The sequence below is a fragment of the Lepidochelys olivacea genome (genome assembly GCF_965140295.1).
Source record: "Lepidochelys olivacea isolate rLepOli2 genome assembly, chromosome: 15".
NCBI classification, from domain to species: Eukaryota; Metazoa; Chordata; order Testudines; family Cheloniidae; genus Lepidochelys; species Lepidochelys olivacea.
The window spans coordinates 2,653,154-2,675,414 of NC_140425.1; the positions used below are offsets into that span (position 1 = coordinate 2,653,154).

The 22,261-nt window shown below is 49.8% G+C and overlaps 1 protein-coding gene and 1 long non-coding RNA gene across 5 annotated transcripts in view; both read left to right on the forward strand.

Moving 5' to 3' along the window:
* The window catches only part of CASTOR1 (cytosolic arginine sensor for mTORC1 subunit 1), a 45,770-nt gene that overhangs the window by 13,903 nt on the left and 9,606 nt on the right, over positions 1-22,261 (forward strand). The window lies entirely within an intron of this gene.
* Positions 7,957-9,755, forward strand: LOC311531372. The gene is made up of 2 exons (XR_014714209.1): positions 7,957-8,614; positions 9,203-9,755. It is a non-coding gene; the product is annotated as an uncharacterized lncRNA (long non-coding RNA).

The following is a 22,261-nucleotide window of genomic DNA, read 5'->3' on the forward strand; positions in this document are numbered from 1 at the left end:
ATGTACGCTGATCGGCTGTCTTCGTGGAGGCACGCCAGTTCACTGATTTCACCTCCATTCCACGCTCTCCTTAGCATATAGGCACTCATACAGGTCTATAGTAAAACCAAAGTGAAGTTTATTTAACTGATTCAGATATAAGAGTTTGGAAACAAGGTTACAGGTAAAGGAAAACCATAAAGCACCTATACTTATCAAGTTATTTTCCGGCCTAAGGTATCTGTCACCCAAGTCTTGGTTCTGACAGTGCTTGCCCAGTCCAGAAAGCTGGGATCTACCTTTCATGAGACACCCCTGCTGGCAGAATCTCCTTCGTAATGGATAAAATCTTGTGCTCTCTTCTCTTGCACAGTTACGCACTGTTGTCTTACCCCAGGGGGTCCATAGTCAGAAACATTTTAGGGTTCCTTTGTCTTTGTAAATCCTCATGTCTGCGTGGAGAGGCCATTCATCTGGTTATCAGCTGAACGGTGTTCTTCTGTGGGGCTTGTCCCCTATCCGATGCTGAGACCAAATCGAACCAGGGACACCCTAGTGAATGTGTGCTCTGCCCCCACCAGTGTGACCTTGCATACAAGGTCGTGCTGGCGGGAGTGAAGTGGTGTGCTCCTCCAATTGGTACCTCTGGGTGGTGTGATCTTGCATGCAGTATGTGTGGCGTCATGCTTTGCAAAAATGTCTGGTGTTCCAGAAAGGTGAGAGTGGCCACCCTAAGCCTGCACTGGTCCAAATGATGAATGTAGGACTGGCTTAATGGAGGTCTGTGCTCACCTGAGGTAAGGCAGGTCTCGGTGCTAAGTTTCACTTTAACAGTTGTTAAATCAGAGCAGGCTGTGCATTGGGGACCGAAGAATGGTGAAGAAATTTGGCAGCATGACTTCCAGAAGAAGAAAGGGGAGGATCCATGTATCAGCAATGCAGATACAGGTGAGAAACCGTTTTCATGTTCTCGCCACAGGTACTAATGCGGAGAGTGGACTAGATGATACATTTGTGGGAAGGGAGCAGAAGGAGACTTCACCGATTAGAAGGCATGAGATGCCCTGTCCTAGGGATGGGGGTTCCATGACCACCACTCCCAAAAGAAGGAGGCGGGTGGTGGTGGTCGGGGAATCTCTCCTCAGGGGGACTGAGTCATCTATCTGCCGTCCCAACCGGGAAAACCGAGAAGTCTGCTGCTTTCCAGGAAGTAGGATTCACAATGCGACTGAGAGCCTGCCGAGACTCTTAAAGTCCTCAGATCGCTGCCCCTTCCTGCTTCTCCACGTGGGCACCAATGATACTGCCAAGAATGACCTTGAGCGGATCACTGCAGACTACGTGGCTCTGGGAAGAAGGATAAAGGAGTTTGAGGCGCAAGTGGTGTTCTCGTCCATCCTCCCCGTGGAAGGAAAAGACCAGGGTAGAGACCGTCGAATCGTGGAAGTCAACGAATGGCTACGCAGGTGGTGTCGGAGAGAAGGCTTTGGGTTCTTTGACCAGGGGATGGTGTTCCAAGAAGGAGGAGTGCTAGGCAGAGATGGGCTCCACCTAATGAAGAGAGGGAAGAGCATCTTTGGAAGCAGGCTGGCTAACCTGGTGAGGAGGGCTTTAAACTAGGTTCACCGGGGGAAAGAGACCAAAGCCCTGAGGTAAGTGGGATACCAGGAGGAAGCACGAGCAGGAGAGTGCAAGAAGGGAGGGCTCGTGCCTCATATGAAGAAAGCAGGACAAACAGCAAGTTATCTTGCTGGCAACAAGAAGAAAGCCAAGGAAAGTGTGGGCCCCTTAATGAATGAAGGAGGCAACCTAGTGACAGAGGATGTGGAAAAAGCTAATGTACTCAATGCTTTTTTTGCCTCTGTCTTCACTAACAAGGTCAGCTCCCAGACTGCTGCGCTGGGCATCACAACATGGGGAATAGATGGCCAGCCCTCTATGGAGAAAGAGGTGGTTAGGGACTATTTAGAAAAGCTGGACGTGCACAAGTGCATGGGGCCGGACGAGTTGCATCCGAGAGTGCTAAAAGGAATTGGCGGCTGTGATTGCAGAGCCATTGGCCATTATCTTTGAAAACTCGTGGCGAACGGGGGAAGTCCCAGATGACTGGAAAAAGGCTAATGTAGTGCCAATCTTTAAAAAAGGGAAGAAGGAGGATCCTGGGAACTACAGGCCAGTGAGCCTCACTTCAGTCCCTGGAAAAATCATGGAGCAGGTCCTCAAAGAATCAATCCTGAAGCACTTACATGAGAGGAAAGTGATCAGGAACAGTCAGCATGGATTCACCAAGGGAAAGTCATGCCTGACTAATCTAATCGCCTTCTATGATGAGATTACTGGTTCTGTGGATAAAGGGAAAGCAGTGGATGTATTGTATCTTGACTTTAGCAAAGCTTTTGACACGGTCTCCCACAGTATTCTTGTCAGCAAGTTAAAGAAGTATGGGCTGGGCACTATAAGGTGAGTAGAAAGTTGGCTAGATTGTCGGGCTCAACGGATAGTGATCAATGGCTCCATGTCTAGTTGGCAGCCGGTGTCAAGTGGAGTGTCCCAGGGGTCGGTCCTGGGGCTGGTTTTGTTCAATATCTTCATAAATGATCTGGAGGATGGTGTGGATTGCACTCGCAGCAAATTTGCGGATGATACTAAACTGGGAGGAGTGGTAGATACGCTGAAGGGCAGGGATAGGATACAGAGGGACCTAGACAAATTGGAGGATTGGGCCAAAAGAAATCTGATGAAGTTCAATAAGGATAAGTGTAGGGTCCTGCACTTAGGACGGAAGAATCCAATGCACAGACTAGGGACTGAATGGCTAGGCAGCAATTCTGCGGAAAAGGACCTAGGGGTGACAGTAGACGAGAAGCTGGATATGAGTCAGCAGTGTGCCCTTGTTGCCAAGAAGGCCAATGGCATTTTGGGATGTATAAGTAGGGGCATAGTGAGCAGATCGAGGGATGTGATCATCCCCCTCTATTCGACATTGGTGAGGCCTCATCTGGGAGTACTGTGTCCAGTTTTGGGCCCCACACTACAAGAAGGGTGTGGATAAATTGGAGAGAGTCCAGCGAAGGGCAACAAAAATGATTAGGGGTCTGGAACACATGACTTATGAGGAGAGGCTGAGGGAACTGGGATTGTTTAGTCTGCAGAAGAGAAGAATGAGGGAGGATTTGATAGCTGCTTTCAACTACCTGAGAGGTGGTTCCAGAGAGGATGGTTCTAGACTATTCTCAGTGGTAGAAGAGGACAGGACAAGGAGTAATGGTCTCAAGTTGCAGTGGGGGAGGTTTAGGTTGGATATTAGGAAAAACTTTTTCACTAGGAGGGTGGTGAAGCACTCGAATGCGTTACCTAGGGAGGTGGTAGAATCTCCTTCCTTAGAAGTTTTTAAGGTCAGGCTTGACAAAGCCTGGCTGGGATGATTTAATTGGGGATTGGCCCTGCTTTGAGCAGGGGGTTGGACTAGATGACCTCCTGAGGTCCCTTCCAACCCTGATATTCTATGATTCTATGATCTTAATGCCTATACACAAATGCGAGAAGCCTGGGAAACAAGCAGGGAGAACTGGAAATCCTGGCAAAGTCAAGGAATTATAATGTGATTGGAATAACAGAGACTTGGTGGGATAACTCACATGACTGGAGTACTGTCATGGATGGATATAAACTGTTCAGGAAGGACAGGCAGGGCAGAAAAGGTGGGGGAGTTGCACTGTATGTAAGGGAGCAGTATGACTGCTCAGAGCTCCGGTATGAAACTGCAGAAAAACCTGAGAGTCTCTGGATTAAGTTTAGAAGTGTGAGCAACAAGGGTGGTGTCGTGGTGGGAGTCTGCTATAGACCACCGGACCAGGGGGGTGAGATGGACGAGGCTTTCTTCCGGCAAGTAGTAGAAGCTACTAGATCGCATGCTCTGGTTCTCATGGGCGACTTCAATCATCCTGATATCTGCTGGGAGAGCAATACAGCGGTGCACAGACAATCCAGGAAGTTTTTGGAAAGTGTAGGGACAATTTCCTGGTGCAAGTGCTGGAGGAACCAACGAGGGGCAGAGCTCTTCTTGACCTGCTGCTCACAAACCGGGAAGAATTGGTAGGGGAAGCAAAAGTGGATGGAACCTGGGAGGCAGTGACTATGAGATGGTCGAGTTCAGGATCCTGACACAAGGAAGAAAGGAGAGCAGCAGAATACGGACCCTGGACTTCAGAAAAGCAGACTTTGACTCCCTGAGGGAACTGATGGGCCAGATCCCCTGGGAGAATAACATGAGGGGGAAAGGAGTCCAGGAGAGCTGGCTGTATTTTAAAGAATCCTTATTGAGGTTATAGGAACAAACCATCCTGATGTGTAGAAAGAATAGTAAATATGGCAGGCGACCAGCTTGGCTTAACAGTGAAATCCTTGCTGATCTTGTAAGCTTCTTTTGTGTGTTTAAGAAGTGGAAGATTGGACAAACGACCAGGGAGGAGTATAAAAATATTGCTCAGGCATGCAGGAGTGAAATCAGGAAGGCCAAATCACACCTGGAGTTGCAGCTAGCAAGAGATGTTAAGAGTAACAAGAAGGGTTTCTACAGGTATGTTAGCAACAAGAAGGAGGTCAGCAAAGTGTGGGTGCCTTACTGAATGGGGGAGGCAACCTAGTGACAGAGGATGTGGAAAAAGCTAATGTACTCAATGCTTTTTTTGCCTCTATCTTCACGAACAAGGTCAGCTCCCAGACTACTGCACTGGGCAGCACAGCATGGGGAGGAGGTGACCAGCCCTCTGTGAAGAAAGTGGTGGTTCAGGACTATTTTAAAAAGCTGGACAAGCACTAGTCCATGGAGCTGGAAGCGCTGCATCCGAGGGTACTAAAGGAGTTGGCAGATGTGATTGCAGAGCCATTGGACATTATCTTTGAAAACTCACGGCGATCGGGGGAGGTCCTGGATAACTGGAAAAAGGCTAATGTAGTGCCCATCTTTAAAAAAGGGGACGAGGAGGATCCTGGGAACTACAGGCCAGTCAGCCTCACCTCAGTCCCTGGAAAAATCATGGAGCAGGTCCTCAAGGAATCAGTTCTGAAGCACTTGCATGAGAGGAAAGTGATCAGGAACAGTCAGCATGGATTCATCAAGGGCAAGTCATGCCTGACTAATCTAATTGCCTTCTATGATGAGACAACTGGCTCTGTGGATGTGGGGAAAGCAGTGAACATGTTATTCCTTGACTTTAGCAAAGCTTTTGACATGTTCTCCCACGGTATTCTTGTCAGCAAGTTAAAGAGGTATGATCTGGATGAATGGACTATAAGGTGGATAGAAAGCTGGCTAGATTGTCGGGCTGAACGGGTAGTGATCAATGGCTCCATGCATAGTTGGCAGCCGGTATCAAGCAGAGTGCCCCAAGGGTCAGTCCTGGGGCCGGTTTTGTTCAATATCTTCATTAATGATCTGGAGGATGGTGTGGATTGCACTCTCAGCAAGTTTGCAGATGACACTAAACTGGGAGGAGAGGTAGATACGCTGGAGGGTAGGGATAGGATACAGAGGGACCTAGACAAATCGGAGGATTGGGCCAAAAGAAATCAGACGAGCTTCAACAAGGACAAGTGCAGAGTCCTTCACTTAGGAAAGAAGAATCCCATGCACCGCTACAGACTAGGGACCGAATGGCTCGGCAGCAGTTCTGCAGAAAAGGACCAAGGGGTTACAGTGGACGAGAAGCTGGATATGAGTCAGCAGTGTGCCCTTGTTGCCAAGAAGGCTAACAGCATTTTGGGCTGTATACGTAGGAGCATTGCCAGCAGATCAAGGGACATGATCGTTCCCCTCTGTTCGGCATTGGTGAGGCCTAATCTGGAGGCCTGCACGGCTCCACTAATTAGGGGGGTGGCCCTTCATTCTCTGGTGTGCAGCCGCCCAGATGCGCACCTTGGAGGGAACTATCCGCGGACCATAGTTTGAGAATCTCTGGTCCATCATTAACCGCTATGGCTTGGAGAAACCCTCTGAAGGTCTGGACTGAATCTGATCCACCAAAGCTTTTATACTGTATTCCTTTTGGTCAGCTGTCGTCAGACAAGCAATCTCTGATCAGTCTGGAGAGCTCAGCTTTGATGTTTCTTTTGCTGCTTAAGGAGCCCTGCATCAACAGGTAACTAAATTCTTCTCTCTCTTCCAATCACCACTTGAGTTGCCACGTCTATTCACAGTCTAACTGTATTGCTGAGATCCAACACACTGCTTCCTTTCTTCCCCTGATCTGATGCAATATCTCGAGTTCTTAGGCGTGATGTTTCTGTTCTCAGCTCAGTTACAATTAGAGCTTCACTGCTAACCCTGATGCTGCTCTTGATGCAAAGTTACAGCTTGACCCATCTGTCACTGAATGTCTTTGTCCCACACTCCTTCTGCATGGTTTGGCCAGACCAGCTCACTTGGTCAAGTTGGAGAAATTCTCACCCTTGCAAAGCCGGCATCCATTGCTGACCTTGGCTGTCCCAGCCCCTGGCTGACTCTGCCAGTCACTGCTGTCCCAGATGGCATTGCTCAGCAGTTCTGTTCTCCCCAGTGAAGGTTTGTAGTTGGCCTTTTGCTCTAACGGAGGAGCGCTGTTAACCTTGGGCAGGTGAGATCCGGGCTGTAGCAGAATAACTTTCTTGGGCAGGTTCCCATCTACGTGGGAGCTGCATTTTCAGTCTTTACAGGGAATCCTGTTGTCACTCAAGCTTCTGGATGTCAGGGAGCAGAGTGTTTTGTAATGTGGTGCCTGCATCTGGAATGCTGCTTTGGATGCAGGGGGGAATGTCACCAGGCAATTAAACAAAAGTAATTTGCAACTACTTGGCTTTGGCAGTCCTCAGCCTCTCAAGGGAAGCAGATTTTGCAATTAAGTGGCTTTTCCTCATGTCAAATGATGCAGAGACTAGTTAGCTGGGTCCCCAGTGCATTGAAGAAGCTGAGGCCCCAAATGCACAACAGATATCCCCAAACCCAGCTGGGAGAGAATCACAACAAGGATCTCTCTTTCCTGCCTTGGGAAGGGGCAGGAGGTTCAGCGCAGTGGGGGCAGGAAGGAAGCAACAAGGATGCCTGGCTGATGCCTGGCTGATGCCTGCAAAGGCAGCTTTTGTGTAATTAGTTCCTGGATCCCAGCCAGGTTGGGCTTGGCTGAACACTCAGGGCTGATTGGAGGAACCGACCATTCATTACATTCCCCTCTTCCTGAGGGGGAGGGCTACCTGCTGTGCACCACTAGTGTGTGTGGGTGGGGGGGGGGGCGGTGGCTATGGATGTTCCTGATCATTTGGGAGCAGGGAAGGAGGAGGGGCACTAAACATGGGAGCGGTCCCTCTCTCTGAGATGTGCCTGAGGTTACGATGGGGGCAGTTGCACCCTTGCTGCTCTAACCCAGTCCTGAGTCCTCTCTTGTGCTTGCCAGTGTCTCATGCTGGTGACTGCCAGGGGGATGTCTGCCATGCACACCTGAGAGAGTGGAGCCAGGGCCGCTGAGCGCGTGGCCACTGCACTTCAGATTCTGCCTGTGCCACGGGACTGCACAATTTCAAGGGTTTTATTGGTGGGACAAGGTGCACCAGGGTGGCTGGAGTTGGTGCAACAAAGACCTGTCTAGGACCAGGCTTTTGATGGGGTCTTTGGGGGGGTGGGATGGGACCAGACCTAGTTCAGCTTGCAATGCTACAATGAGACTCTCTTGCTTTCCCCTCCAAGCCCTGGTCTACACTAGGACTTTAGGTCGAATTTAGCAGCGTTAAATCGATGTAAACCTGCACCCGTCCACACAATGAAGCCCTTTATTTCGACTTAAAGGGCTCTTAAAATCGATTTCCTTACTCCACCCCTGACAAGTGGATTAGCGCTTAAATCGACGTTGCCGGCTCGAATTTGGGGTACTGTGGACACAATTCGATGGTATTGGCCTCCGGGAGCTATCCCAGAGTGCTCCATTATGACCGCTCTGGACAGCACTCTCAACTCAGATGCACTGGCCAGGTAGACAGGAAAAGAACCGCGAACTTTTGAATCTCATTTCCTGTTTGGCCAGCGTGGCAAGCTGCAGGTGACCATGCAGAGCTCATCAGCACAGGTGACCATGATGGAGTCCCAGAATCGCAAAAGAGCTCCAGCATGGACCGAACGGGAGGTACGGGATCTGATCGCTGTTTGGGGAGAGGAATCCGTGCTATCAGAACTCCGTTCCAGTTTTCGAAATGCCAAAACCTTTGTGAAAATCTCCCAGGGCGTGAAGGACAGAGGCCATAACAGGGACCCGAAGCAGTGCCACGTGAAACTGAAGGAGCTGAGGCAAGCCTACCAGAAAACCAGAGAGGCGAACAGCCGCTCTGGGTCAGAGCCCCAAACATGCCGCTTCTATGATGAGCTGCATGCCATTTTAGGGGGTTCAGCCACCACTACCCCAGCCGTGTTGTTTGACTCCTTCAATGGAGATGGAGGCAATACGGAAGCAGGTTTTGGGGATGAAGAAGATGATAGCTCACAGCAAGCAAGCGGAGAAACCGGTTTTCCCGACAGCCAGGAACTGTTTCTCACCCTAGACCTGGAGCCAGTACCCCCCCGAACCCACCCAAGGCTGCCTCCTGGACCCAGCAGGCGGAGAAGGGACCTCTGGTGAGTGTACCTTTTAAAATACTATACATGGTTTAAAAGCAAGCATGTGAAAGGATTACTTTGCCCTGGCATTTGAGGTTCTCCTAGATGTAGTCCTAAAGCCTTTGCAAAAGGTTTCTGGGGAGGGCAGCCTTATTGCGTCCTTCATGGTAGGACACTTTACCACTCCAGGCCAGTAACACGTACTTGGGAATCATTGTAGAACAAAGCATTGCAGTGTATGTTTGCTGGCATTCAAACAACATCCGTTCTTTATCTCTCTGTGTTATCCTCAGGAGAGTGAGATATCATTCATGGTCACCTGGTTGAAATAGAGTGCTTTTCTTCAGGGGACACTCAGAGGAGCCCATTCCTGCTGGGCTGTTTGCCTGTGGCTAAACAGAAATGTTCCCCGCTGTTAGCCACAGGGAGGGGGGAAGGTTGAGGGGGTAGTCACGTGGTGGGAGGAGGCAAAATGCGACCTTGTAACGAAAGCACATGTGCTATGTATGTAATGTTAACAGCAAGGTTTACCCTGAAAGAGTGTAGCCACTGTTTTATAAAATGTGTCTTTTTAAATACCGCTGTCCCTTTTTTTTTCTCCACCAGCTGCATGTGTTTCAATGATCACAGGATCTTCTCCTTCCCAGAGGCTAGTGAAGCTTAGAAAGAAAAAAAAACCACACTCACGATGAAATGTTCTCCGAGCTCATGCTGTCCTCCCACACTGACAGAGCACAGACGAATGCGTGGAGGCAAATAATGTCAGAGTGCAGGAAAGCACAAAATGACCGGGAGGAGAGGTGGCGGGCTGAAGAGAGTAAGTGGTGGGCTGAAGACAGGGCTGAAGCTCAAATGTGGCGGCAGCGTGATGAGAGGAGGCAGGATTCAATGCTGAGGCTGCTGCAGGACCAAACCAGTATGCTCCAGTGTATGGTTGAGCTGCAGCAAAGGCAGCTGGAGCACAGACTGCCACTGCAGCCCCTCTGTAACCAACCGCCCTCCTCCCCAAGTTCCATAGCCTCCACACCCAGACGCCCAAGAATGCGGTGGGGGGGCCTCCGGCCAACCAGCCACTCCACCACAGAGGATTGCCCCCCAAAAAGAAGGCTGTCATTCAATAAATTTTAAAGTTGTAAACTTTTAAAGTGCTGTGCTTAAAGTGCTGTGTGGCATTTTCCTTCCCTCCTCCACCACCCCTCCGGGCTACCTTGGTAGTCATCCCCCTATTTGTGTGATGAATGAATAAAGAATGCATGAATGTGAAGCAACAATGACTTTATTGCCTCTGCAAGCGGTGATTGAAGGGAGGAAGGGCGGGTGGTTAGCTTACAGGGAAGTAGAGTGAACCAAGGGGCGGGGGGTTTCATCAAGGAGAAACAAACAGAACTTTCACACCGTAGCCTGGCCAGTCATGAAACTGGTTTTCAAAGCTTCTCTGATGCGTACCGCGCCCTCCTGTGCTCTTCTAACCGCCCTGGTGTCTGGCTGCGCGTAACCAGCAGCCAGGCGATTTGCCTCAACCTCCCACCCCGCCATAAACGTCTCCCCCTTACTCTCACAGATATTGTGGAGCACACAGCAAGCAGTAATAACAGTGGGAATATTGGTTTCGCTGAGGTCTAAGCGAGTCAGTAAACTGCGTCAGCGCGCCTTTAAACGTCCAAATGCACATTCTACCACCATTCTGCACTTGCTCAGCCTGTAGTTGAGCAGCTCCTGACTACTGTCCAGGCTGCCTGTGTACGGCTTCATGAGCCATGGCATTAAGGGGTAGGCTGGGTCCCCAAGGATACATATAGGCATTTCAACATCCCCAACAGTTATTTTCTGGTCTGGGAAGAAAGTCCCTTCCTGCAGCTTTTGAAACAGACCAGAGTTCCTGAAGATGCGAGCGTCATGTACCTTTCCCGGCCATCCCACGTTGATGTTGGTGAAACGTCCCTTGTGATCCACCAGAGCTTGCAGCACTATTGAAAAGTACCCCTTGCGGTTTATGTACTCGGCGGCTTGGTGCTCTGGTGCCAAGATAGGGATATGGGTTCCGTCTATAGCCCCACCACAGTTAGGGAATCCCATTGCAGCAAAGCCATCCACTATGACCTGCACATTTCCCAGGGTCACTACCCTTGATATCAGCAGATCTTTGATTGCGTGAGCTACTTGCATCACAGCAGCCCCCACAGTAGATTTGCCCACTCCAAATTGATTCCCAACTGACCGGTAGCTGTCTGGCGTTGCAAGCTTCCACAGGGCTATCGCCACTCGCTTCTCAACTGTGAGGGCTGCTCTCATCTTGGTATTCATGCGCCTCAGGGCAGGGGAAAGCAAGTCACAAAGTTCCATGAAAGTGCCCTTACGCATGCGAAAGTTTCACAGCCACTGGGAATCGTCCCAGACCTGCAACACTATGCGGTCCCACCAGTCTGTGCTTGTTTCCCGAGCCCAGAATCGGCGTTCCACAGCATGAACCTGCCCCATTAGCACCATGATGCATGCATTGGCAGGGCCCATGCTTTCAGAGAAATCTGTGTCCATATCCTGATGACTCACGTGACCGCGCTGACGTCGCCTCCTCGCCCGGTATCGCTTTGCCAGGTTCTGGTGCTGCATATACTGCTGGATAATGCGTGTGGTGTTTAATGTGCTCCTAATTGCCAAAGTGAGCTGAGCGGCCTCCATGCTTGCCTTGGTATGGCGTCCGCACAGAAAAAAGGCGCGGAACGATTGTCTGCCGTTGCTCTGACGGAGGGAGGGGCGACTGACGACACGGATTACAGGGTTGGCTTCAGGGAGCTAAAATCAACAAAGGGGGTGTCTTTACATCAAGGAGTATTTCAGGCAGGACTTCACGGAGGGTTCCAATAAGAAATGGTGCACCTAAGTTATCGTTCTTATTGGAACAAGGAGGTTAGCCTGGCCTCTGATTGATACATGGCTAGATTTACCTCGCTGCACCTTCTCTGTGAGTGACTGCAGTGTGACCTAGAAGAATGAGTCCCCTAGACAGGGGATGGGGGGAAGCAAATGAGTACAAAACAAATCTGGTCTATTTCTTGTTTTGATCCACTCCATCTATCTTTTACATCTTTGGCTGGCAGCAGACGGTGCAGAAGGACTGCATGCCATCCACATCTCATGGCTGCTCGGCAGAAGATGGTACAGTACGACTGCTAGCAGTCCGTATCGCCTGCCCGCTCACCATAAGACGGTTCAATAGGACTGACTGCAGGACTAAAGAGAATGACCTGGTCAAGTCACTCCAAATTTAGTCCCTGCGCCCATGTCTGCCCAGGCGCTCCCAGCCGACGTGGCCAGGAGCACCTCGGACATGACGATGACGGCTACCAGTCGTACTGTACCGTCTGCTGCCACAAGGCAAGGGGTTGCTGCTACTGTGGAGCAATGCCGTACCGCGTCTGCCAGCACCCAGGAGACATAGGGTGACGGTTACCTGAGCGGGCTCCATGCTTGCCGTGGTATGGCGTCTGCACAGGTAACTCAGGAAAAAAGGAGCGAAACGATTGTCTGCCCTTGCTTTCACGGAGGGAGGGAGGGAACGGGGGCCTGACGATATGTACCCAGAACCACCCACAACAATGTTTTAGCCCCATCAGGCATTGGGATCTCAACCCAGAATTCCAATGGGCAGCGGAGACTGCGGGAACTGTGGGATAGCTACCCACAGTGCAACGCTCCGGAAGTCGACTCTAGCCTCGGTACTGTGGAAGCGCTCCGCCGAGTTAATGCACTTAGAGCATTTTCTGTGGGGACACACACACTCGAATATATAAAACCGATTTCTAAAAAAACGACTTCTATAAATTCGACCTTATTCCGTAGTGTAGACATACCCTAAGAGGCTGAGCCCAGTTCTGTTGCCACTTCTGCAAGGGGCAATCTTACTGATGGTGTGCATAATGAGCTGTTCCAGCTGAGCAGCGCAGGAGTGGCTAGGGAATCTGGAGAAAGACAAGGAAGGGCAAGGAGAAGTGATGGAAGCAAATCTGTAATGGAGAGGAGAGATCAACAGAAAGGGGAGGGTATTGACTAGCAAGGGCATGCAGCTCTAGTCTGCATTCAGAGAAAGGGTGCCTTTCAACTGGCTAAAAGGATATGCAGAAGGATCTAAAGAGTGATACATTGCTGAAAAACGAGGAGTCCTTGTGGCAGCTTAGAGACTAACAAATTTATCTGGGCATAAGCTTTCGTGGGCTAGAACCCACTTGATACATTACTGTTATCTATTGAGTGCTGGTCAGCCAATTCTGGATTGTTGCCCTCCTGTTGAGCCTGGTATTTTGGGTGGGAGGGCAAGTGTTAAATGCATGTCAAGGGCCTGGGTTCTCATCAACCTCTTCATTTGGCTCAGCTGTCCCACCCCAATGTGATTTGCTCTATAGCTTGAAAGCAAATAAGCACCTTCCAAGAGGCTGCAAAGCTGCAGTCCCTTGGGGTGGCTGGACTCCTCTCCATGTTCCCTAGGCCCATCCTCCCCCCATGTCCAAGTCCCAGAGCCGCTTCAACTGTGGTTTTAAGGGCTGTGTCATGGGAGTGGAAGGAAGGGGAACAAGCCCACAGAGGCTGCTCTGCTGTTGTCATTTGTGCTCATGCTGCATAGTGTGGAGTGGTGTGACCTGGGGACTAAGCGCTGGTGCTCACTTGACCCCATTCCCACTTCAGGAGTATATGGCAGGTTACCCCTCTTCCTGTTCAGTAGGAAACCTCCTTCTACTATTCTAACTACCCTCCTTCTGGTTTCCCTACCACCCTGTGGGACTGATGCAGTGAGCATGGCAGAGCAGTTTGGCACAGGTGTGGGGAAAGGGATCAGCTTAAATCTGGGCTCTTAAGGCAGGCGGGCAGGGGGAAGGAAAGGCAGGAGAGGTATTCGGATGCTCTTTGTGGAGAGCCTTCCACCTGCTTGAGCTGGCCCTGCCATTCTGAAGTGGGTCCACGAGTAAGGGGAAGGGCAAACCAAGAGTAACTCAGTCTGAAGGGACAACCGAGTGTCATCTCCTCTCTAATTCCTTGCTAAGCTTCGTTCAGTATTATCTCAGTTGAGTTGCACATACATGACCTGATGTTTTTCACCTGTAAACTGCAAAGCACTTTACAAGCAGTCAGTACCATTATGGACCCAATTTTACTGTTAGGGGAAACTGAGGCACAGAGGAAGCTACTTGCCTAAGGCCATCTAATGGGAGCAGAGGATGCTTAGCACCTCCTAAAAACTGGGTACTGCTGTTCCTGTTTTTTCTTAACTCTGATATAGCTGTGAAGCAAAGCCCTCTATGTAGCCTAGCAGAGTTTAGGCTATTGTTGGAATCTTAACTCCCTGTGTGTCCTGTTTCATGGTTGTTTCTGAGAATGCTGCTTAAGACCAACCTTAATGAGAGCTTTCACTGTTGACAAAACCAGTGGTAAACTCTCTGATGCTCTGAAGATGCCTTGAGATTCTTTGGTTTGTTGCACTAGTCTCTTTAATTTGAAATTCCCACTGTTGCTACCGCCATTCCAGTCTCACGAAGATCTCACCAGTGGGAGTGCTGATTTGGATTGGTGGCATCAGGACTTTGTGTGGTGAGCAGATGTAGATGGCTCAAGTGTTAGACCTACTTCTGTTACTGCTGGGACTCAACCGGTGAGAAATCTTTGGCATAAAGCCTAGCGTGGAGACACAGCCATGTCAAAAGTTTGTTTGTTCTAGATACAGAGAGCTGAAGGGCTCAATGCCAGACAAAGCAAGACTCCTGCTAGCTGGGGCAGCAGGCCTTTGCCTACTAGGAAACTCCCAGTATTTTATCAACTCCTGGAGTGTCTTTTCTCAGGTAGTTGAACCACTTAAAAATCACTTGTTTCCCATAGTTGCTTTAGGTGTAATTTGTACCTCTTTTAGGAGTCCAGTACTTTAAATGTCGCATAGTGTGAGTGTGGGGTGGTAATTGGTGCTTTGGTGCCTTAATAGCTATTGCATATTGTAGAGAGGTTAGCCGGGGCTCGCCTCTCTCTGGGGTGGTGGGGAACCACACCGCCTCACTAAATTTGGGAATAGGTCTTGCGGGGAATTAGTCCGGCTGCGGGAGTCTTCCTCTGCGGCCTTTATGAAGGTAGAGCTAAACACCGTAATCCCAGGCCCTGGGGCGGGGCGGGGCAGTAGTGAGTCAGGCGCTCAGGCAGGGGCTGAGCAGTAACCGTATATACTAGCAAGCCCAGGCCCTAGGCCCCAAAGGGCCTGGGAGAGGGGGAGACGGCCACCCGTGAGTTGGGTGGCAGGGGGGACGCAGGCCCTCCTGCTCCACTGTGTCCCAGCCCGGGGCCCTAGCAGCGGCAGAAGACCCGCGTCCATGGGGATCCTGGCCGCAACACTGATGTGGGATCTGGCAGTGCTGCAGCCAGACTCGGGTCAGCTGCCCCCGGGCTACTTCCAGACTCCCCCTCTTGAGGTACCTGGGTCAGGGTGGTGTCCTCAGCGGGGTCCAGCATTTTCATGGGTTCCTCAGGATAGCTGGCACAGGGCAGACTCGGCAACTTCTCTGGGTAGCTGGCGCGGGGCAGGTCGGGCCAGTCCTTGGGGTTTCCCAATCGCGAGCTAGGCCGGAGGCGTCTGCTCTCTCAATGAGCTCTGGGGTCAGGCCTTTATACTTCCATTGCCACACCTGACCCTCTGGGGGCGGGCTCAGATCTCCCTGGCTCCACCCACTCTGATGTCCGGAGGACCCGTCTCTCTCCGAGCGAGCAGCGGGGAACCGCACCGCCTCACTATGCATATACAGGTTTCAGAGTAGCAGCCGTGTTAGTCTGTATTCGCAAAAAGAAAAGGAGGACTTGTGGCACCTTAGAGACTAACCAATTTATTTGAGTGTAAGCTTGCCTGCCTGCCTGCCTGTATGGCACTCGCTCTTCAGATACTGCATAAACATACAGCACTGATTCCAAGCTAAGCAGGAAATTCTTTTGGCTCCATGGAGACTGTTCCTGCGTTACCTCTCCTGGGTAGGGAGAGGCATGCACGAGCAAAGGGACAGAGCCCTGTTCTGGAACTAGCAAGCTGTCGCCAGTCAGCGTGTGTCTCACTGCAGCATGGGAACAGTAAGTCCCCATCCAAGGGAGCTGTTGCCCCCATTCATTCCTTGAGTGGTGTCCTGGCCTGCTTGCACAGCTCTTGCAGCTGGCGAGGCTTGGCACAACGAATGGCTGCGCAAATGGGATGTTACTGGCTGCCGTGGGGAAGGGTCGTGCGTTGCTCAGGCAGCAGGAGCAGCTGGGTCTCTGTACTTGTTGCAGTAGCCTCATGGCTTCTGCCATGCCCCCTACTCTTGACTGGCTCCTAGGCTGTCTTGCTTTCATCTTCCCCACTTCAGCTGAGCCACCTTGGACCCAGGCTCTGCCCTGCCAGACTGTAGGGCCTGGCTTCCTGGTGGAAATGCTGTGGCTAGGCAGGAAGCGCACTGGCAGGGACGCCAGCCCCACAGAGCATCCTGAGGCAGGAAAGGTTGCAGGGTGTGGGGAGCAGTCTTGGCACCTAGTGCTAATGCTGGCTCTCCGGTGGCAGGGTCCCTCCTGCTGGAGCGGCTGAGGGGGAGGTGTCTCTAGAGCAGGCGTCCGCAGCCTATGGCGTTTGTCGAAGGCGGCACATGAGCTGATTTTCAGCGGCACTCTGCTGCCCGCTTGGCGTACCGGCCGCTGGCCCCCTGCCAGCTGGGGTTCCGTCCAGGCCCCGCTCAGCCCGCTGCTGGCCTTGGGTCCCGGCCACCGGCCCAGGGCTCTGCTCCTGCCTCGGCCTGGCGTGCTGCAGCCGCCCCCAGCTGTGGCCCACTGGCCCCAGCCTGGGGCAGTGAGGGGTGCAGACAGGGGCAGGGGGGGTTTTGTTCCAGCACCACTGGGATATTTTTAAGTCCTGATTTGCTGCTTATACCACATCATGTGGAACAGCGCACTGCGTTTGACATTGTGCGTGCCGTCTGTCGCGATTTTTTCTTTTTCCCCTGCTTTGAGTTGAGGAGTACATTTGACAAAATGTCAGCTCCTAAGAAAGCAAAGTCAGATGTCCATTCATTTTAGCCTTCTTGGACAGACACATTTGGATTTATTCAAAAGAAGGAACGTGCTGTTTGTGCTTTCTGTTGTGAAAGTGTTGTTTGTCGCACATCAAGTGTTCGATGACATTTTGAAACGAAGCAAGAGAAAACCTTTTCTGACGAAGCAGACAAGACTGAATCGATCCAAAAGGCAGTAGCAGGATATGAGAAGCAAAGCAGTGTTTTTAAACGCTTAAGTGTAAGTAAAAATTAAGCTACAGAAGGAAGTTACAAGATTGCACAGTGCACTGTAAAAAACGGAAAGCCGTTTACAGATGAGGAATATATAAGAAGTTTTTCTCAGCAGTTCAGAGGTTTTGTTCCATGATTTGCCAAATAAAGATGTGATTGTATCTAGAATAAAAGAACTGCCTGTCTCTGCCAGAACAGTTGAGAGATACATTAACGAAAAGCAGACGACTGCATTAAAAGAGACAGCAGTGTTTAGTGTTGCAGTTGATGAGAGCGTGGATATAAACGATGTTCCACATTTTGGCAGTTGTTGCATGATATTGTGCTTCCGATGAAATCCAAGAGGAACTTTGTTTCCTAAAACCCCTGCATGGCACAACCAAGGGGGAAGATTCAGTGGAAAGTTTTGTAAACCATGTTGAAGAATGAGGAGTTTTCACACAATATTTTTCTGATGTCAACAGATGGTGCTCCTGCCATGGTTGGAAAACAGAAGGGATTTGTAAAGTTACTTGATCAAATTGGCTGCCCGACAGTCAAATTTCACTGTATCCTCCATCAAGAAAACCTGTATACTAAAATTTCTAATTTCGAGCTTAATAATGTGATAAATACAGTGGCACGAATTGTGAATGTCCTTATTGCTCAACCTGCTTTGACTGCTTTGACCCAGACAGTTTCAAGCACTGCTAGACGAGATGGACAGTGCTTATAACAGGTTTCAGAGGAGCAGCCGTGTTAGTCTGTATTCGCAAAAAGAAAAGGAGGACTTGTGGCACCTTAGAGACTAACCAATTTATTTGAGCATGAGCTTTCGTGAGCTACAGCTCACTTCATCGGATGCATACCGTGGAAACTGCAGCAGACTTTATATATACACAGAGACCATGAAACAATACCCCCTCCCACCCCACTGTCCTGCTGGTAATAGCTTATCTAAAGTGATCATCAAGTTGGGCCATTTCCAGCACAAATCCAGGTTTTCTCACCCTCCGCCCCCCACACAAATTCACTCTCCTGCTGGTGATAGCATATTCTCTGTGTGTATATAAAGTCTGCTGCAGTTTCCACGGCATGCATCCGATGAAGTGAGCTGTAGCTCACGAAAGCTCATGCTCAAATAAATTGGTTAGTCTCTAAGGTGCCACAAGTCCTCCTTTTCTTTAGTGCTTATAACGCCATTCCACTTCACAGCAACATTCGGTGACTGAGTCGTGGCCAGGTTTTGGTGTGCTTTGTAAACTGTTTTGATGCAATCAAGGCCTTTTTTCTGAAAAAGCACAAAACTACCCCAAACTGGATGATGACTAATGGCTGTGTAAGCTCATGTTTCTAACGGACATCACTGCTCACCTAAACTCAACCTCTGTCTCCAGGGTGCAGGGCAAATGGTTCTGGATCTTTATGAAGCCTGGAAGGCATTTGTTGTAAAACTAGTTTTTTCTTGGGGTAGTCGAACTTCGACTTTCCGCTACTTCCACCACATAGAAGAGCCATCGACATGTTGCACGGTCAGTGCTGATGAGATTGGAATGTACATGCAAGAACTGGAATCAGAATTTTCTGACAGGTTTCAAGATTTCCAGCGATTTGGCCCAATGCTTTCTTTTCTAATTAAACCTAAAAAGTTCAACGAAAGCAATTTGGATTTGTCTGTGTTTCAGTGGGTGGGTGTTGAAGATTTCGAAATGCAGCTCGTTCAGTTAAAAAGCTCAGAGTTTTGGGCATCAAAATTTGAAGATCTGTGGTGTGAACTTGAAGCGACTGAGAGAGATCATGGGGCCTCTATTCTGACCTGCTGGACGTCCCTGCCAGTGAAATTTAACTGTTTGAAGAAAATTGCGTTTGCAATGCTTTCAGCATTTGGATCCACATACCTGTGTGAACAGGTATTTTCACACATGAAATCTGTCCTCTGTCCCTCTCGGAGCCAGTTAACAGCTGATTACTCAAAAGCCTGTGTGCAGCTTAAAGTATCCAAATACGTGCCAGACATTGGAAAACTCGGCAAGGAAAAGCAAGGGCAAGGATAACGCTAAACTGATAAGACCTGCATTTTAATTTTAAATTCGTTTCCCTCTATTGGACATTGGTGAGGCCTCATCTGGAGTGCTGTGTCCAGTTTTGGGCCCCACACTACAAAAAGGATGTGGAAAAATTGGAAAACGTCCAGCGGAGGGCAACAAAAATGATTAGGGGACTGGAACACATGACTTATGAGGAGAGGCTGAGGGAATTGGGATTCTTTAGTCTGCGAAAGAGAAGAATGAGGGGGGATTTGATAGCTGCTTTCAACTACCTGAAAGGGGGTTCCAAAGAGGGTGGATCTAGACTGTCCTCAGTGGTAGCTGATGACAGAACAAGGAGTAATGGTCTCTAGTTGCAGTGGGGGGGTTTAGGTTGGATATTAGGAAAAACTTTTTTCCACTAGGAGGGTGGTGAATGTGTTACCTAGGGAGGTGGTGGAATCTCCTTCCTTAGAGGTTTTTAAGATCAGGCTTGACAAAACTCTGGCTGGGAGAATTTAGTTGGGGATTGGTCCTGCTTTGAGCAGGGGTTGGACTAGATGACCTCCTGAGGTCCCTTCCAACCCTAATCTTCTAGGAGTCTATGATTAAACCAAATGAGAGACTCCATGGATACAGCTTCAAACTGCACCTTGTTCATTTATTTTATGCAGCCTGTCTGGCAGCAAAGGTACAGAACCACCACCATTTACTTTCAGATAGAACGGTTAGTACAAGGAAGAAGGTATTACCCCTAAATCTGTCGTCTCTCTGCTTCATTGAAGACTCCCTGAACTCACCTCCTGCCTGCTAAATTCCCTCTAAGCCAGGGGTCGGCAACCTACGGCACGCGAGCCAATTTTTAATGGCACGCTGCTGTCTGCTGGACCCAGGCAGACAGCAGCGTGCCACTAAAAATCCTGCCCGGCCCACTCTTTTCTGCCCACCCCTCTCTCCTTGCAGGGCAGGCAAGCTTCCCCCTCCCCCCGCCTCTTCCCCCAGCGTGCTGGGTTCCTGCCCCTCCTTCTCCCCCTCCCTGTGGCCGATCAGCTTCGCTACCAGCGGGAGAGGTAAAAGCGGAGCTGCAGCGCGCTCTCTGCTCCTGGGACCTTGGGGAAGGGGGTGGAATTAGGGCATATCCCCTCCAGCCCCCGCCGTGAGCCGCTCAGGGCATGGGGGCTGGGAGCACCCCCACAACCCCAGCCCTCTGCCCTGACCCCTGCACCCCCTCCCCCCACACCCCTAAAGCCAATTTGGAGGAATAAGAACATCTCCCTGGAATCCAAACTGAAACTGCAGGTCATTTCCATTTTTCTGTTTGCGTGCGAGACACGGACCCTTATGGCAGAACTTCAATGGAAAATAGAGATAGTAGAGATGAGAGATTTCCTTAAAATCCTGGGCATCTCCTACTTCGACCATGTCACTAATGAAGAGGTCCACTACATCATCGCCCAATGCGCTGGGTTATACGAAGACCTCCTGACGACTGTCAAGAAGCACAAGCTGAAGTGGTGCGGCCATGTAACAAGATCTGGGCTATCCAAGATCATCATCCAAGGGAAATGCAGGGGAAGAGAAGAAGAGGTAGACAGAAGAAGAGATGAATTGACAACGTAAGAGTGGACAGGAATGGACTTCGCGGAGACTCACTGCCACACAATCATCGGGTGGAGACGATTGATTGCTCATCAATGATGATGCCCCAACGACCAATGCGGTTATGGGAGCGATGATGAACCAGTGACTGAGCCTCTTGGCTATGAGCAGAGCTCTCCTTCTTCCCCAGGACTGCATGTTGAGCCAGTCTTGGCCTGGCTTGAATTCCCTTAGATCTAGGCTGGATAAACCAGGCTGTGCAGTTCTGCACAGGCTGGGGTTAGGTGGTGGCGTGGGCAGATCAGCCCGTTGGCCTAAGGCGCAGGTCTTGGAGTTGAAAGATTAGATAGCTCTTCCCAACTCTGCTGCTGACACATTGGCCTTCTCTTTACTAGAGAAATCTAATGCTGTAGGAACTGTTGTCTCCTTAGCATGCTTGTAAGGGACCGTGTGCTCCAACTGGAGGACGTGCATGCTAAGAACTAGTTCATTCTGTGGTGTCTTCAGCCTGCATCCCTCTGGTGCCAGTGTGGATGCAGACAAGCTTTTTGATTACAAAATTAGAACAGTACAGAATTAACATGGCCCACGCTGAATGGATTAAAAACTAGCTGATAGGTTAAATGTGGAATTTTCTTCAGGTGGGTGTTATACCAATGAAATAAAAACCAGCGGGAGCTTCTTAAAGGGAATAAGGCAAAATGCGACATTTATTGTGGGTACAGAAAGAATCCTCGTAAGCAGTTAGTTATAGCTATAACATTCCATTCAATTTCATATTTATTCACACATTCATTCAAACACACACAGGTTCTGCAAGGTTGTTATCATAATTATCAGCCTTAGAGTTGCTCATGCCAAGCCACAGGCCAGGTGGCCTGGACACGAGGAGGGAGCAGGGCCTTGTCAGATGCTCTTGGAAGTTGGTTTGCAGAATCAGACCCAAAGTTCTGTTTCTAGAGTCCGTTTTTATAGGAATTTATTCCTATGCCAGTCTACGGGAATTGCTTCACCATGCTGTTGCTGAATCAATCGGCAGATGGCACATTCCTGACGGCTCCGTGCTGCCAGATGTTCTCTTCTTCGGTTCTCCCACCCTTGAGGCTGTTGGGTGGATTCCAGTCTGCCCTCCGGGGTCCTCTGGGTGTTTCCACTTGACGCCTTCTTTGGCCGATGGACGCTGGATTCTTAGGCTGGCACCTTCCTGATAATTTATTATCCACGCCAAGCATCCATCCGCATCCATCCTTTATCTCTATTTTAATCGCAATTGTTAACAAAGCAAGATAAATACAACTAAAGGGCGGGGAGTCTGTGTGCTGTTTCTGTTACAAAGTATTGCTTTGAGTCTCTCTCTGTGTGAGCCGTTGTTGTTGTTTCAAAGTATTGCTTTGAGAACAGACTCTGTCTTAAGATGTACTAACACAATTAGCAGCTTGCAAGTTTCACACAGAGGGAGAGAAACAGTAAAAATAAGAGACCAAAAACCAAGAGACCTCTTAATTAGTAATTCCCCATAGTTTAAATTCCAGGGTATTAAACTCATTTGTGATTTTAATACAGAACTTCTTTAATATGATCCACCATAACAGTGTGTTTCCAGTGGGGAGGGGACACAGGAATCAGTTCTTGGCTCTAGGGTATTTAACACTTTTTGACATGGTAGAAAACAATCACTGCTGAAAGTGTGCTGGTGACCCAAAGGCTAGGGAGTGGTAAATAATGAAGAGGACAGGTCACTGATACAGAGTGGGATCACTCAAGAAGCTGGGCACAAGCAGTGTTTAAAT